Source organism: Sorex fumeus, unplaced genomic scaffold (assembly GCF_029834395.1).
Source record: "Sorex fumeus unplaced genomic scaffold, SorFum_2.1 ptg000114l, whole genome shotgun sequence".
NCBI classification, from domain to species: Eukaryota; Metazoa; Chordata; class Mammalia; order Eulipotyphla; family Soricidae; genus Sorex; species Sorex fumeus.
Window position 1 is genome coordinate 2,980,631 of NW_026606171.1, and position 16,992 is coordinate 2,997,622.

The following is a 16,992-nucleotide window of genomic DNA, read 5'->3' on the forward strand; positions in this document are numbered from 1 at the left end:
TCCAGATTCGCAGTGAATGAATGGAACATTCTCTAGTGGTGATTCCAATGATTTCTGAAGGCTGGGTTTTGTGGACACGAAAATGTAGAGCTGAACAGGGTGGAATGGATAGCCAAATGAACAGCACGTCTCGTAGTAAGAACAGGCCACTGAAAACCAGCTTTGGCTTAATTGGACATTCACAAGTGGTGTAACGAAAACCTGACGGGAGTTGAGAATTAGATGAATTTCAGATTTGCAGTCAATGAATGGAACATTCTGTGGAGGAGATACCAATTGTTTCTGAAGTTTGGGTTATGTGGACAGGAAAATGGAGCTGAAGAGGGTTGAGTGGATAGCAAATTGAACAGCACGGCTGAGAGTATGAGCAGGCCACTTAAAACCAGCATTGGCTTACTTGGATATTTACCAGTGGTGTCACGAAAACCTGCCGGGAGTGGAGATTCAGATGAATTCCAGATTCGCTGTGAATGAATGGAACATTCTGTAGTGGAGATAACAATGATTTCTCCAGTCTCTGTGGTGTGGACAGGAAAATGTAGAGCTGGCCAGGGTTGAGTGGATAGCCAATTGAACAGCACCACTGCGCTTGTGAAGAAAACACTTAAAACATTGGGTTACTTGGACATTCAACAGTGGTGTAACGAAAACCTGCCGGGAGTGGAGGTTCAGAGGAATTCCAGATTCGCAGTGAATGAATGGAACATTCTCTAGTGGAGATTCCAATGATTTCTGAAGGCTGGGTCGTGTGGAAGGAAAATCAAGAACTAATCAGGATTTAGTGGAAAGCCAATTGTATAGCATGGCTGCGAGTGTGAACATGCAGCTGAAAACCAGCATTGGGTTACTTGGACATTCATCAGTGGTGTAAGGAAAACCTGCATGGAGTGGAGAGTCAGTTGAATTCCACATTCGCAGTGAATGAATGGAACATTCTGTAGAGGAGATTCCAATGATTTCTGAAGCCTGTGTTGTGTGGACAGGAAAATGAAGAGCTGACCAGGCTTGAATCGATAGCCAAGTAAACAGCAGGGCTGCGAATATGAACAGGCCGCTGAAAACCAGCATTGGGTTACTTGGACATTCAACAGTGGTGTAATGAAAACCTGCGTGGAGTTGAGAGTCAGATGAATTCCAGATTCGCAGTGAATGAATGGAACATTCTGTAGTGGAGATAACAAAGATTTCTGAAGGCTGGTAGTGTGGTGGGACAATGAAGAGCTGAACAGGGTGGAGTGAATTGTCAATTAAACAGCACGGCTGCGAGTATGAACAGGCCTCTGAAAACCAGCATTGGCTTACTTGGACATTCACAAGTGGTGTAATGTTAACCAGGCGGGAGTGGAGAATCAGATAAACTCCAGACTCGCAGTGAATGAATGGAACATTCTGTAGTGGAGATTGCAATGATTTCTGAAATCTGGATTGTGGGGACACGAAAATGAAGAGCTGACCAGTGTTGAGTGGATAGCCTGTAAAAAGCCTCGGCTTCGAATGTGAACAGACCACTGAAAACCAGTATTGCATTACTTCGACTTTCAGCAGTGGTGTAACGAAAGCCTGCGTGGAGTGCAGATTCAGATGAATTCCAGATTCCCAGTGAATGAATGGAACATCCTGTAGTGGAGATTACAATGATTTCTGAAGGCTGGGTTGTGTGCACAGGAAAATGAGGAGCAAAACAGGTTGAGTGGATAGCCAATTGAACAGCACGACTGCGAACATGAACAGGCCTCTGAAAACCAGCATTGTTTTACTTGGACATTCACAAGTGGTGTAAGATAAATCTGCAGGTAGTGGAGATTCAGTTGAATTCCAGATTCGCAGTGAATGAATGGAACATTCTGTACTGGAGATTGCAATGATTTCTCAAGTCTGGATTGTTTGGACATGAAAATGAAGAGCTGACCACAGTTGTGTGGATACCCAGTAAAAAGCAGGGCTTAGAGTGTGAACAGACCGCTGAAAACCAGCATTGTGTTACTTGGACATTCATAAGTGGTGTAATGAAAGCCTACCTGGAGTGCAGATTCAGATGAATTCCAGATTGGCAGTGAATGAATGGAACATTCTGTACTGGCGATTCCAATGATTTCTGAAGTCTGATATTGTGGAAAAGAAAATGAAAGGCTGACCAGGTTTGAGTGGATAGACAATTGAACAGCACACTGCGAGTGTGAAAAGGCGGCTGAAAACCAGCATTGGATTACTTGGTCATTCACCAGTGCTGTAATGAAAACCTGCCTGGAGCGGAGAGTCAGATGAATTGCAGAATCGCAGTGAATGAATGGAACAGTCTGTAGTGGAGATCCCAATGATTTCTGAAGGCTGGTTTGTGTGGAGAGGAAAATGAAGAGCTGACCAATATTGAGTGGATAGCCCATTGAACAGCACTTCTGCAAGTTGAACATGCCTCTGAAAACCAGTATTGAGTTACTTGGACATTCACCAGTGGCGTAACGAAAACCTGCCGGGAGTGGAGGTTCAGATGAATTCCAGATTCGCAGTGAATGAATGGAACATTCTCTAGTGGTGATTCCAATGATTTCTGAAGGCTGGGTTTTGTGGACACGAAAATGTAGAGCTGAACAGGGTGGAGTGGATAGCCAAATGAACAGCACGTCTCTTAGTATGAACAGGCCACTGAAAACCAGCATTGGCTTACTTGGACATTCACAAGTGGTGTAACGATAACCCGCCGGGAGTTGAGAGTCAGATGAATTTAAGATTCGCAGTGAATGAACGGAACATTCTGTGGAGGAGATACCAATTATTTCTGAAGGTTGGGTTATGAGGACAGGAAAATGTAGAGCTGAATAGGGTTGGGTGGATAGCAAATTGAACAGCACGGCTGAGAGTATAAGCAGGCGGCTTAAAACCAGCATTGGCTTCCTTGGACATATACCAGTGGTGTCACGAAAACCTGCCGGGAGTGGAGACTCTGATGAATTCCAGATTCGCGTGATTGAATGGAACATTCTGTAGTGGAGATTGCCAAGATTTAGAAATCTGGATAGTCTGGACAGGATATTGAAGAGCTGACCAATGTTGAGTGGATAGCCAGTGAACAGCACGGTTTCGAGTGTGAACAGACCACTAAGAAGCAGCATTGCATTACTTGGACATTCATCAGTGGTGTAACGAAAGCCTTCCTGGAATGCAGATTCAGATTATTTCCAGATTCACAGTGAATGAATGGAAATTTCTGTAGTAGAGATTCCAATGATTTCTGAACGCTGGGTTGTGTGGACAGGAAAATGAAGAGCTGACTAGGTTTGACTGGATTGCCAATTGAACAGCAAGGCTGTGAGTGTGAACAGCCGCTGAAAACCAGCATTGGATTACCTGGTCATTCACCAGTGTTGTTAGGAAAATCTGCCTGGTGTGGAGAGTCAGAGGAATTCCAGATTCGCAGGGAACGAATGGAACATTCTGAAGTGGAGATAAGAATGATTTCTGAAGGCTCGGTGTGTGGAAGGAAAATCAAGAGCTAACCAGCGTTCACTGGATAGCCAATTGAACAGCACGGCTGCGAGTGTTAACACGCAGCTGAAACCAGCCTTGGGTTGCTTGGACATTCACCAGTGGTGAAACGAAAACCTGCTGGGAGTGGAGAACAAGATGAATTCAAGATTCGCGTGAATGAATGAAACATTCTGTAGTGTAGATTGCAATGGTTTCTGAGGTTTGTATTGTCTGAACTGGAAAAAGAAGAACTCACCAGTGTTGAGTCGCTAGACCGTGAACAGCACGGGTTCGAGTGTGAGTAGACCGCTGAAAACCATCATTGCGTTACTTGAACATTCAGCAGTGGTGCAATGAAAACCTGCCGGGAGTGGAGATTCAGATGAATTCCAGATTCGCAGTGAATGAATGGAACATTCTCTAGTGGTGATTCCAATGATTTCTGAAGGCTGGGTTTTGTGGACACGAAAATGTAGAGCTGAACAGGGTGGAATGGATAGCCAAATGAACAGCACGTCTCGTAGTAAGAACAGGCCACTGAAAACCAGCTTTGGCTTAATTGGACATTCACAAGTGGTGTAACGAAAACCTGACGGGAGTTGAGAATTAGATGAATTTCAGATTTGCAGTCAATGAATGGAACATTCTGTGGAGGAGATACCAATTGTTTCTGAAGTTTGGGTTATGTGGACAGGAAAATGGAGCTGAAGAGGGTTGAGTGGATAGCAAATTGAACAGCACGGCTGAGAGTATGAGCAGGCCACTTAAAACCAGCATTGGCTTACTTGGATATTTACCAGTGGTGTCACGAAAACCTGCCGGGAGTGGAGATTCAGATGAATTCCAGATTCGCTGTGAATGAATGGAACATTCTGTAGTGGAGATAACAATGATTTCTCCAGTCTCTGTGGTGTGGACAGGAAAATGTAGAGCTGGCCAGGGTTGAGTGGATAGCCAATTGAACAGCACCACTGCGCTTGTGAAGAAAACACTTAAAACATTGGGTTACTTGGACATTCAACAGTGGTGTAACGAAAACCTGCCGGGAGTGGAGGTTCAGAGGAATTCCAGATTCGCAGTGAATGAATGGAACATTCTCTAGTGGAGATTCCAATGATTTCTGAAGGCTGGGTCGTGTGGAAGGAAAATCAAGAACTAATCAGGATTTAGTGGAAAGCCAATTGTATAGCATGGCTGCGAGTGTGAACATGCAGCTGAAAACCAGCATTGGGTTACTTGGACATTCATCAGTGGTGTAAGGAAAACCTGCATGGAGTGGAGAGTCAGTTGAATTCCACATTCGCAGTGAATGAATGGAACATTCTGTAGAGGAGATTCCAATGATTTCTGAAGCCTGTGTTGTGTGGACAGGAAAATGAAGAGCTGACCAGGCTTGAATCGATAGCCAAGTAAACAGCAGGGCTGCGAATATGAACAGGCCGCTGAAAACCAGCATTGGGTTACTTGGACATTCAACAGTGGTGTAATGAAAACCTGCGTGGAGTTGAGAGTCAGATGAATTCCAGATTCGCAGTGAATGAATGGAACATTCTGTAGTGGAGATAACAAAGATTTCTGAAGGCTGGTAGTGTGGTGGGACAATGAAGAGCTGAACAGGGTGGAGTGAATTGTCAATTAAACAGCACGGCTGCAAGTATGAACAGGCCTCTGAAAACCAGCATTGGCTTACTTGGACATTCACAAGTGGTGTAATGTTAACCAGGCGGGAGTGGAGAATCAGATAAACTCCAGACTCGCAGTGAATGAATGGAACATTCTGTAGTGGAGATTGCAATGATTTCTGAAATCTGGATTGTGGGGACACGAAAATGAAGAGCTGACCAGTGTTGAGTGGATAGCCTGTAAAAAGCCTCGGCTTCGAATGTGAACAGACCACTGAAAACCAGTATTGCATTACTTCGACTTTCAGCAGTGGTGTAACGAAAGCCTGCGTGGAGTGCAGATTCAGATGAATTCCAGATTCCCAGTGAATGAATGGAACATCCTGTAGTGGAGATTACAATGATTTCTGAAGGCTGGGTTGTGTGCACAGGAAAATGAGGAGCAAAACAGGTTGAGTGGATAGCCAATTGAACAGCACGACTGCGAACATGAACAGGCCTCTGAAAACCAGCATTGTTTTACTTGGACATTCACAAGTGGTGTAAGATAAATCTGCAGGTAGTGGAGATTCAGTTGAATTCCAGATTCGCAGTGAATGAATGGAACATTCTGTACTGGAGATTGCAATGATTTCTCAAGTCTGGATTGTTTGGACATGAAAATGAAGAGCTGACCACAGTTGTGTGGATACCCAGTAAAAAGCAGGGCTTAGAGTGTGAACAGACCGCTGAAAACCAGCATTGTGTTACTTGGACATTCATAAGTGGTGTAATGAAAGCCTACCTGGAGTGCAGATTCAGATGAATTCCAGATTGGCAGTGAATGAATGGAACATTCTGTACTGGCGATTCCAATGATTTCTGAAGTCTGATATTGTGGAAAAGAAAATGAAAGGCTGACCAGGTTTGAGTGGATAGACAATTGAACAGCACACTGCGAGTGTGAAAAGGCGGCTGAAAACCAGCATTGGATTACTTGGTCATTCACCAGTGCTGTAATGAAAACCTGCCTGGAGCGGAGAGTCAGATGAATTGCAGAATCGCAGTGAATGAATGGAACAGTCTGTAGTGGAGATCCCAATGATTTCTGAAGGCTGGTTTGTGTGGAGAGGAAAATGAAGAGCTGACCAATATTGAGTGGATAGCCCATTGAACAGCACTTCTGCGAGTTGAACATGACTCTGAAAACCAGTATTGAGTTACTTGGACATTCACCAGTGGCGTAACGAAAACCTGCCGGGACTGGAGGTTCAGATGAATTCCAGATTCGCAGTGAATGAATGGAACATTCTCTAGTGGTGATTCCAATGATTTCTGAAGGCTGGGGTTTGTGGACACGAAAATGTAGAGCTGAACAGGGTGGAGTGGATAGCCAAATGAACAGCACGTCTCTTAGTATGAACAGGCCACTGAAAACCAGCATTGGCTTACTTGGACATTCACAAGTGGTGTAACGATAACCCGCCGGGAGTTGAGAGTCAGATGAATTTAAGATTCGCAGTGAATGAACGGAACATTCTGTGGAGGAGATACCAATTATTTCTGAAGGTTGGGTTATGAGGACAGGAAAATGTAGAGCTGAATAGGGTTGGGTGGATAGCAAATTGAACAGCACGGCTGAGAGTATAAGCAGGCGGCTTAAAACCAGCATTGGCTTCCTTGGACATATACCAGTGGTGTCACGAAAACCTGCCGGGAGTGGAGACTCTGATGAATTCCAGATTCGCGTGATTGAATGGAACATTCTGTAGTGGAGATTGCCAAGATTTAGAAATCTGGATAGTCTGGACAGGATATTGAAGAGCTGACCAATGTTGAGTGGATAGCCAGTGAACAGCACGGTTTCGAGTGTGAACAGACCACTAAGAAGCAGCATTGCATTACTTGGACATTCATCAGTGGTGTAACGAAAGCCTTCCTGGAATGCAGATTCAGATTATTTCCAGATTCACAGTGAATGAATGGAAATTTCTGTAGTAGAGATTCCAATGATTTCTGAACGCTGGGTTGTGTGGACAGGAAAATGAAGAAGAGCTGACTAGGTTTGACTGGATTGCCAATTGAACAGCAAGGCTGTGAGTGTGAACAGCCGCTGAAAACCAGCATTGGATTACCTGGTCATTCACCAGTGTTGTTAGGAAAATCTGCCTGGTGTGGAGAGTCAGAGGAATTCCAGATTCGCAGGGAACGAATGGAACATTCTGAAGTGGAGATAAGAATGATTTCTGAAGGCTCGGTGTGTGGAAGGAAAATCAAGAGCTAACCAGCGTTCACTGGATAGCCAATTGAACAGCACGGCTGCGAGTGTTAACACGCAGCTGAAACCAGCCTTGGGTTGCTTGGACATTCACCAGTGGTGAAACGAAAACCTGCTGGGAGTGGAGAACAAGATGAATTCAAGATTCGCGTGAATGAATGAAACATTCTGTAGTGTAGATTGCAATGGTTTCTGAGGTTTGTATTGTCTGAACTGGAAAAAGAAGAACTCACCAGTGTTGAGTCGCTAGACCGTGAACAGCACGGGTTCGAGTGTGAATAGACCGCTGAAAACCATCATTGCGTTACTTGAACATTCAGCAGTGGTGCAATGAAAACCTGCCGGGAGTGGAGATTCAGATGAATTCCAGATTCGCAGTGAATGCATGGAACATTCTCTAGTGGTGATTCCAATGATTTCTGAAGGCTGGGTTTTGTGGACACGAAAATGTAGAGCTGAACAGGGTGGAATGGATAGCCAAATGAACAGCACGTCTCGTAGTAAGAACAGGCCACTGAAAACCAGCTTTGGCTTAATTGGACATTCACAAGTGGTGTAACGAAAACCTGACGGGAGTTGAGAATTAGATGAATTTCAGATTTGCAGTCAATGAATGGAACATTCTGTGGAGGAGATACCAATTGTTTCTGAAGTTTGGGTTATGTGGACAGGAAAATGGAGCTGAAGAGGGTTGAGTGGATAGCAAATTGAACAGCACGGCTGAGAGTATGAGCAGGCCACTTAAAACCAGCATTGGCTTACTTGGATATTTACCAGTGGTGTCACGAAAACCTGCCGGGAGTGGAGATTCAGATGAATTCCAGATTCGCAGTGAATGCATGGAACATTCTCTAGTGGTGATTCCAATGATTTCTGAAGGCTGGGTTTTGTGGACACGAAAATGTAGAGCTGAACAGGGTGGAATGGATAGCCAAATGAACAGCACGTCTCGTAGTAAGAACAGGCCACTGAAAACCAGCTTTGGCTTAATTGGACATTCACAATTGGTGTAACGAAAACCTGACGGGAGTTGAGAATTAGATGAATTTCAGATTTGCAGTCAATGAATGGAACATTCTGTGGAGGAGATACCAATTGTTTCTGAAGTTTGGGTTATGTGGACAGGAAAATGTAGCTGAAGAGGGTTGAGTGGATAGCAAATTGAACAGCACGGCTGAGAGTATGAGCAGGCCACATAAAACCAGCATTGGCTTACTTGGATATTTACCAGTGGTGTCATGAAAACCTGCCGGGAGTGGAGGTTCAGAGGAATTCCAGATTCGCAGTGAATGAATGGAACATTCTCTAGTGGAGATTCCAATGATTTCTGAAGGCTGGGTCGTGTGGAAGGAAAATCAAGAACTAATCAGGATTTTGTGGAAAGCCAATTGTATAGCATGGCTGCGAGTGTGAACATGCAGCTGAAAACCAGCATTGGGTTACTTGGACATTCATCAGTGGTGTAAGGAAAACCTGCATGGAGTGGAGAGTCAGTTGAATTCCACATTCGCAGTGAATGAATGGAACATTCTGTAGAGGAGATTCCAATGATTTCTGAAGCCTGTGTTGTGTGGACAGGAAAATGAAGAGCTGACCAGGCTTGAATCGATAGCCAAGTAAACAGCAGGGCTGCGAATATGAACAGGCCGCTGAAAACCAGCATTGGGTTACTTGGACATTCAACAGTGGTGTAATGAAAACCTGCGTGGAGTTGAGAGTCAGATGAATTCCAGATTCGCAGTGAATGAATGGAACATTCTGTAGTGGAGATAACAAAGATTTCTGAAGGCTGGTAGTGTGGTGGGACAATGAAGAGCTGAACAGGGTGGAGTGAATTGTCAATTAAACAGCACGGCTGCGAGTATGAACAGGCCTCTGAAAACCAGCATTGGCTTACTTGGACATTCACAAGTGGTGTAATGTTAACCAGGCGGGAGTGGAGAATCAGATAAACTCCAGACTCGCAGTGAATGAATGGAACATTCTGTAGTGGAGATTGCAATGATTTCTGAAATCTGGATTGTGGGGACACGAAAATGAAGAGCTGACCAGTGTTGAGTGGATAGCCTGTAAAAAGCCTCGGCTTCGAATGTGAACAGACCACTGAAAACCAGTATTGCATTACTTCGACTTTCAGCAGTGGTGTAACGAAATCCTGCGTGGAGTGTAGATTCAGATGAATTCCAGATTCCCAGTGAATGAATGGAACATCCTGTAGTGGAGATTACAATGATTTCTGAAGGCTGGGTTGTGTGCACAGGAAAATGAGGAGCAAAACAGGTTGAGTGGATAGCCAATTGAACAGCACGACTGCGAACATGAACAGGCCTCTGAAAACCAGCATTGTTTTACTTGGACATTCACAAGTGGTGTAAGATAAATCTGCAGGTAGTGGAGATTCAGTTGAATTCCAGATTCGCAGTGAATGAATGGAACATTCTGTACTGGAGATTGCAATGATTTCTCAAGTCTGGATTGTTTGGACATGAAAATGAAGAGCTGACCACAGTTGTGTGGATACCCAGTAAAAAGCAGGGCTTAGAGTGTGAACAGACCGCTGAAAACCAGCATTGTGTTACTTGGACATTCATAAGTGGTGTAATGAAAGCCTACCTGGAGTGCAGATTCAGATGAATTCCAGATTGGCAGTGAATGAATGGAAGATTCTGTACTGGCGATTCCAATGATTTCTGAAGTCTGATATTGTGGAAAAGAAAATGAAAGGCTGACCAGGTTTGAGTGGATAGACAATTGAACAGCACACTGCGAGTGTGAAAAGGCGGCTGAAAACCAGCATTGGATTACTTGGTCATTCACCAGTGCTGTAATGAAAACCTGCCTGGAGCGGAGAGTCAGATGAATTGCAGAATCGCAGTGAATGAATGGAACAGTCTGTAGTGGAGATCCCAATGATTTCTGAAGGCTGGTTTGTGTGGAGAGGAAAATGAAGAGCTGACCAATATTGAGTGGATAGCCCATTGAACAGCACTTCTGCGAGTTGAACATGCCTCTGAAAACCAGTATTGAGTTACTTGGACATTCACCAGTGGCTTAACGTAAACCTGCCGGGAGTGGAGGTTCAGATGAATTCCAGATTCGCAGTGAATGAATGGAACATTCTCTAGTGGTGATTCCAATGATTTCTGAAGGCTGGGGTTTGTGGACACGAAAATGTAGAGCTGAACAGGGTGGAGTGGATAGCCAAATGAACAGCACGTCTCTTAGTATGAACAGGCCACTGAAAACCAGCATTGGCTTACTTGGACATTCACAAGTGGTGTAACGATAACCCGCCGGGAGTTGAGAGTCAGATGAATTTAAGATTCGCAGTGAATGAACGGAACATTCTGTGGAGGAGATACCAATTATTTCTGAAGGTTGGGTTATGAGGACAGGAAAATGTAGAGCTGAATAGGGTTGGGTGGATAGCAAATTGAACAGCACGGCTGAGAGTATAAGCAGGCGGCTTAAAACCAGCATTGGCTTCCTTGGACATATACCAGTGGTGTCACGAAAACCTGCCGGGAGTGGAGACTCTGATGAATTCCAGATTCGCGTGATTGAATGGAACATTCTGTAGTGGAGATTTCCAAGATTTAGAAATCTGGATAGTCTGGACAGGATATTGAAGAGCTGACCAATGTTGAGTGGATAGCCAGTGAACAGCACGGTTTCGAGTGTGAACAGACCACTAAGAAGCAGCATTGCATTACTTGGACATTCATCAGTGGTGTAACGAAAGCCTTCCTGGAATGCAGATTCAGATTATTTCCAGATTCACAGTGAATGAATGGAAATTTCTGTAGTAGAGATTCCAATGATTTCTGAACGCTGGGTTGTGTGGACAGGAAAATGAAGAGCTGACTAGGTTTGACTGGATTGCCAATTGAACAGCAAGGCTGTGAGTGTGAACAGCCGCTGAAAACCAGCATTGGATTACCTGGTCATTCACCAGTGTTGTTAGGAAAATCTGCCTGGTGTGGAGAGTCAGAGGAATTCCAGATTCGCAGGGAACGAATGGAACATTCTGAAGTGGAGATAAGAATGATTTCTGAAGGCTCGGTGTGTGGAAGGAAAATCAAGAGCTAACCAGCGTTCACTGGATAGCCAATTGAACAGCACGGCTGCGAGTGTTAACACGCAGCTGAAACCAGCCTTGGGTTGCTTGGACATTCACCAGTGGTGAAACGAAAACCTGCTGGGAGTGGAGAACAAGATGAATTCAAGATTCGCGTGAATGAATGAAACATTCTGTAGTGTAGATTGCAATGGTTTCTGAGGTTTGTATTGTCTGAACTGGAAAAAGAAGAACTCACCAGTGTTGAGTCGCTAGACCGTGAACAGCACGGGTTCGAGTGTGAATAGACCGCTGAAAACCATCATTGCGTTACTTGAACATTCAGCAGTGGTGCAATGAAAACCTGCCGGGAGTGGAGATTCAGATGAATTCCAGATTCGCAGTGAATGCATGGAACATTCTCTAGTGGTGATTCCAATGATTTCTGAAGGCTGGGTTTTGTGGACACGAAAATGTAGAGCTGAACAGGGTGGAATGGATAGCCAAATGAACAGCACGTCTCGTAGTAAGAACAGGCCACTGAAAACCAGCTTTGGCTTAATTGGACATTCACAAGTGGTGTAACGAAAACCTGACGGGAGTTGAGAATTAGATGAATTTCAGATTTGCAGTCAATGAATGGAACATTCTGTGGAGGAGATACCAATTGTTTCTGAAGTTTGGGTTATGTGGACAGGAAAATGGAGCTGAAGAGGGTTGAGTGGATAGCAAATTGAACAGCACGGCTGAGAGTATGAGCAGGCCACTTAAAACCAGCATTGGCTTACTTGGATATTTACCAGTGGTGTCACGAAAACCTGCCGGGAGTGGAGATTCAGATGAATTCCAGATTCGCTGTGAATGAATGGAACATTCTGTAGTGGAGATAACAATGATTTCTCCAGTCTCTGTGGTGTGGACAGGAAAATGTAGAGCTGGCCAGGGTTGAGTGGATAGCCAATTGAACAGCACCACTGCGCTTGTGAAGAAAACACTTAAAACATTGGGTTACTTGGACATTCAACAGTGGTGTAACGAAAACCTGCCGGGAGTGGAGGTTCAGAGGAATTCCAGATTCGCAGTGAATGAATGGAACATTCTCTAGTGGAGATTCCAATGATTTCTGAAGGCTGGGTCGTGTGGAAGGAAAATCAAGAACTAATCAGGATTTAGTGGAAAGCCAATTGTATAGCATGGCTGCGAGTGTGAACATGCAGCTGAAAACCAGCATTGGGTTACTTGGACATTCATCAGTGGTGTAAGGAAAACCTGCATGGAGTGGAGAGTCAGTTGAATTCCACATTCGCAGTGAATGAATGGAACATTCTGTAGAGGAGATTCCAATGATTTCTGAAGCCTGTGTTGTGTGGACAGGAAAATGAAGAGCTGACCAGGCTTGAATCGATAGCCAAGTAAACAGCAGGGCTGCGAATATGAACAGGCCGCTGAAAACCAGCATTGGGTTACTTGGACATTCAACAGTGGTGTAATGAAAACCTGCGTGGAGTTGAGAGTCAGATGAATTCCAGATTCGCAGTGAATGAATGGAACATTCTGTAGTGGAGATAACAAAGATTTCTGAAGGCTGGTAGTGTGGTGGGACAATGAAGAGCTGAACAGGGTGGAGTGAATTGTCAATTAAACAGCACGGCTGCGAGTATGAACAGGCCTCTGAAAACCAGCATTGGCTTACTTGGACATTCACAAGTGGTGTAATGTTAACCAGGCGGGAGTGGAGAATCAGATAAACTCCAGACTCGCAGTGAATGAATGGAACATTCTGTAGTGGAGATTGCAATGATTTCTGAAATCTGGATTGTGGGGACACGAAAATGAAGAGCTGACCAGTGTTGAGTGGATAGCCTGTAAAAAGCCTCGGCTTCGAATGTGAACAGACCACTGAAAACCAGTATTGCATTACTTCGACTTTCAGCAGTGGTGTAACGAAAGCCTGCGTGGAGTGCAGATTCAGATGAATTCCAGATTCCCAGTGAATGAATGGAACATCCTGTAGTGGAGATTACAATGATTTCTGAAGGCTGGGTTGTGTGCACAGGAAAATGAGGAGCAAAACAGGTTGAGTGGATAGCCAATTGAACAGCACGACTGCGAACATGAACAGGCCTCTGAAAACCAGCATTGTTTTACTTGGACATTCACAAGTGGTGTAAGATAAATCTGCAGGTAGTGGAGATTCAGTTGAATTCCAGATTCGCAGTGAATGAATGGAACATTCTGTACTGGAGATTGCAATGATTTCTCAAGTCTGGATTGTTTGGACATGAAAATGAAGAGCTGACCACAGTTGTGTGGATACCCAGTAAAAAGCAGGGCTTAGAGTGTGAACAGACCGCTGAAAACCAGCATTGTGTTACTTGGACATTCATAAGTGGTGTAATGAAAGCCTACCTGGAGTGCAGATTCAGATGAATTCCAGATTGGCAGTGAATGAATGGAACATTCTGTACTGGCGATTCCAATGATTTCTGAAGTCTGATATTGTGGAAAAGAAAATGAAAGGCTGACCAGGTTTGAGTGGCTAGACAATTGAACAGCACACTGCGAGTGTGAAAAGGCGGCTGAAAACCAGCATTGGATTACTTGGTCATTCACCAGTGCTGTAATGAAAACCTGCCTGGAGCGGAGAGTCAGATGAATTGCAGAATCGCAGTGAATGAATGGAACAGTCTGTAGTGGAGATCCCAATGATTTCTGAATGCTGGTTTGTTTGGAGAGGAAAATGAAGAGCTGACCAATATTGAGTGGATAGCCCATTGAACAGCACTTCTGCGAGTTGAACATGCCTCTGAAAACCAGTATTGAGTTACTTGGACATTCACCAGTGGCGTAACGAAAACCTGCCGGGAGTGGAGGTTCAGATGAATTCCAGATTCGCAGTGAATGAATGGAACATTCTCTAGTGGTGATTCCAATGATTTCTGAAGGCTGGGTTTTGTGGACACGAAAATGTAGAGCTGAACAGGGTGGAGTGGATAGCCAAATGAACAGCACGTCTCTTAGTATGAACAGGCCACTGAAAACCAGCATTGGCTTACTTGGACATTCACAAGTGGTGTAACGAAAGCCTTCCTGGAATGCAGATTCAGATTATTTCCAGATTCACAGTGAATGAATGGAAATTTCTGTAGTAGAGATTCCAATGATTTCTGAACGCTGGGTTGTGTGGACAGGAAAATGAAGAGCTGACTAGGTTTGACTGGATTGCCAATTGAACAGCAAGGCTGTGAGTGTGAACAGCCGCTGAAAACCAGCATTGGATTACCTGGTCATTCACCAGTGTTGTTAGGAAAATCTGCCTGGTGTGGAGAGTCAGAGGAATTCCAGATTCGCAGGGAACGAATGGAACATTCTGAAGTGGAGATAAGAATGATTTCTGAAGGCTCGGTGTGTGGAAGGAAAATCAAGAGCTAACCAGCGTTCACTGGATAGCCAATTGAACAGCACGGCTGCGAGTGTTAACACGCAGCTGAAACCAGCCTTGGGTTGCTTGGACATTCACCAGTGGTGAAACGAAAACCTGCTGGGTGTGGAGAACAAGATGAATTCAAGATTCGCGTGAATGAATGAAACATTCTGTAGTGTAGATTGCAATGGTTTCTGAGGTTTGTATTGTCTGAACTGGAAAAAGAAGAACTCACCAGTGTTGAGTCGCTAGACCGTGAACAGCACGGGTTCGAGTGTGAATAGACCGCTGAAAACCATCATTGCGTTACTTGAACATTCAGCAGTGGTGCAATGAAAACCTGCCGGGAGTGGAGATTCAGATGAATTCCAGATTCGCAGTGAATGAATGGAACATTCTCTAGTGGTGATTCCAATGATTTCTGAAGGCTGGGTTTTGTGGACACGAAAATGTAGAGCTGAACAGGGTGGAATGGATAGCCAAATGAACAGCACGTCTCGTAGTAAGAACAGGCCACTGAAAATCAGCTTTGGCTTAATTGGACATTCACAAGTGGTGTAACGAAAACCTGACGGGAGTTGAGAATTAGATGAATTTCAGATTTGCAGTCAATGAATGGAACATTCTGTGGAGGAGATACCAATTGTTTCTGAAGTTTGGGTTATGTGGACAGGAAAATGGAGCTGAAGAGGGTTGAGTGGATAGCAAATTGAACAGCACGGCTGAGAGTATGAGCAGGCCACTTAAAACCAGCATTGGCTTACTTGGATATTTACCAGTGGTGTCACGAAAACCTGCCGGGAGTGGAGATTCAGATGAATTCCAGATTCGCTGTGAATGAATGGAACATTCTGTAGTGGAGATAACAATGATTTCTCCAGTCTCTGTGGTGTGGACAGGAAAATGTAGAGCTGGCCAGGGTTGAGTGGATAGCCAATTGAACAGCACCACTGCGCTTGTGAAGAAAACACTTAAAACATTGGGTTACTTGGACATTCAACAGTGGTGTAACGAAAACCTGCCGGGAGTGGAGGTTCAGAGGAATTCCAGATTCGCAGTGAATGAATGGAACATTCTCTAGTGGAGATTCCAATGATTTCTGAAGGCTGGGTCGTGTGGAAGGAACATCAAGAACTAATCAGGATTTAGTGGAAAGCCAATTGTATAGCATGGCTGCGAGTGTGAACATGCAGCTGAAAACCAGCATTGGGTTACTTGGACATTCATCAGTGGTGTAAGGAAAACCTGCATGGAGTGGAGAGTCAGTTGAATTCCACATTCGCAGTGAATGAATGGAACATTCTGTAGAGGAGATTCCAATGATTTCTGAAGCCTGTGTTGTGTGGACAGGAAAATGAAGAGCTGACCAGGCTTGAATCGATAGCCAAGTAAACAGCAGGGCTGCGAATATGAACAGGCCGCTGAAAACCAGCATTGGGTTACTTGGACATTCAACAGTGGTGTAATGAAAACCTGCGTGGAGTTGAGAGTCAGATGAATTCCAGATTCGCAGTGAATGAATGGAACATTCTGTAGTGGAGATAACAAAGATTTCTGAAGGCTGGTAGTGTGGTGGGACAATGAAGAGCTGAACAGGGTGGAGTGAATTGTCAATTAAACAGCACGGCTGCGAGTATGAACAGGCCTCTGAAAACCAGCATTGGCTTACTTGGCCATTCACAAGTGGTGTAATGTTAACCAGGCGGGAGTGGAGAATCAGATAAACTCCAGACTCGCAGTGAATGAATGGAACATTCTGTAGTGGAGATTGCAATGATTTCTGAAATCTGGATTGTGGGGACACGAAAATGAAGAGCTGACCAGTGTTGAGTGGATAGCCTGTAAAAAGCCTCGGCTTCGAATGTGAACAGACCACTGAAAACCAGTATTGCATTACTTCGACTTTCAGCAGTGGTGTAACGAAAGCCTGCGTGGAGTGCAGATTCAGATGAATTCCAGATTCCCAGTGAATGAATGGAACATCCTGTAGTGGAGATTACAATGATTTCTGAAGGCTGGGTTGTGTGCACAGGAAAATGAGGAGCAAAACAGGTTGAGTGGATAGCCAATTGAACAGCACGACTGCGAACATGAACAGGCCTCTGAAAACCAGCATTGTTTTACTTGGACATTCACAAGTGGTGTAAGATAAATCTGCAGGTAGTGG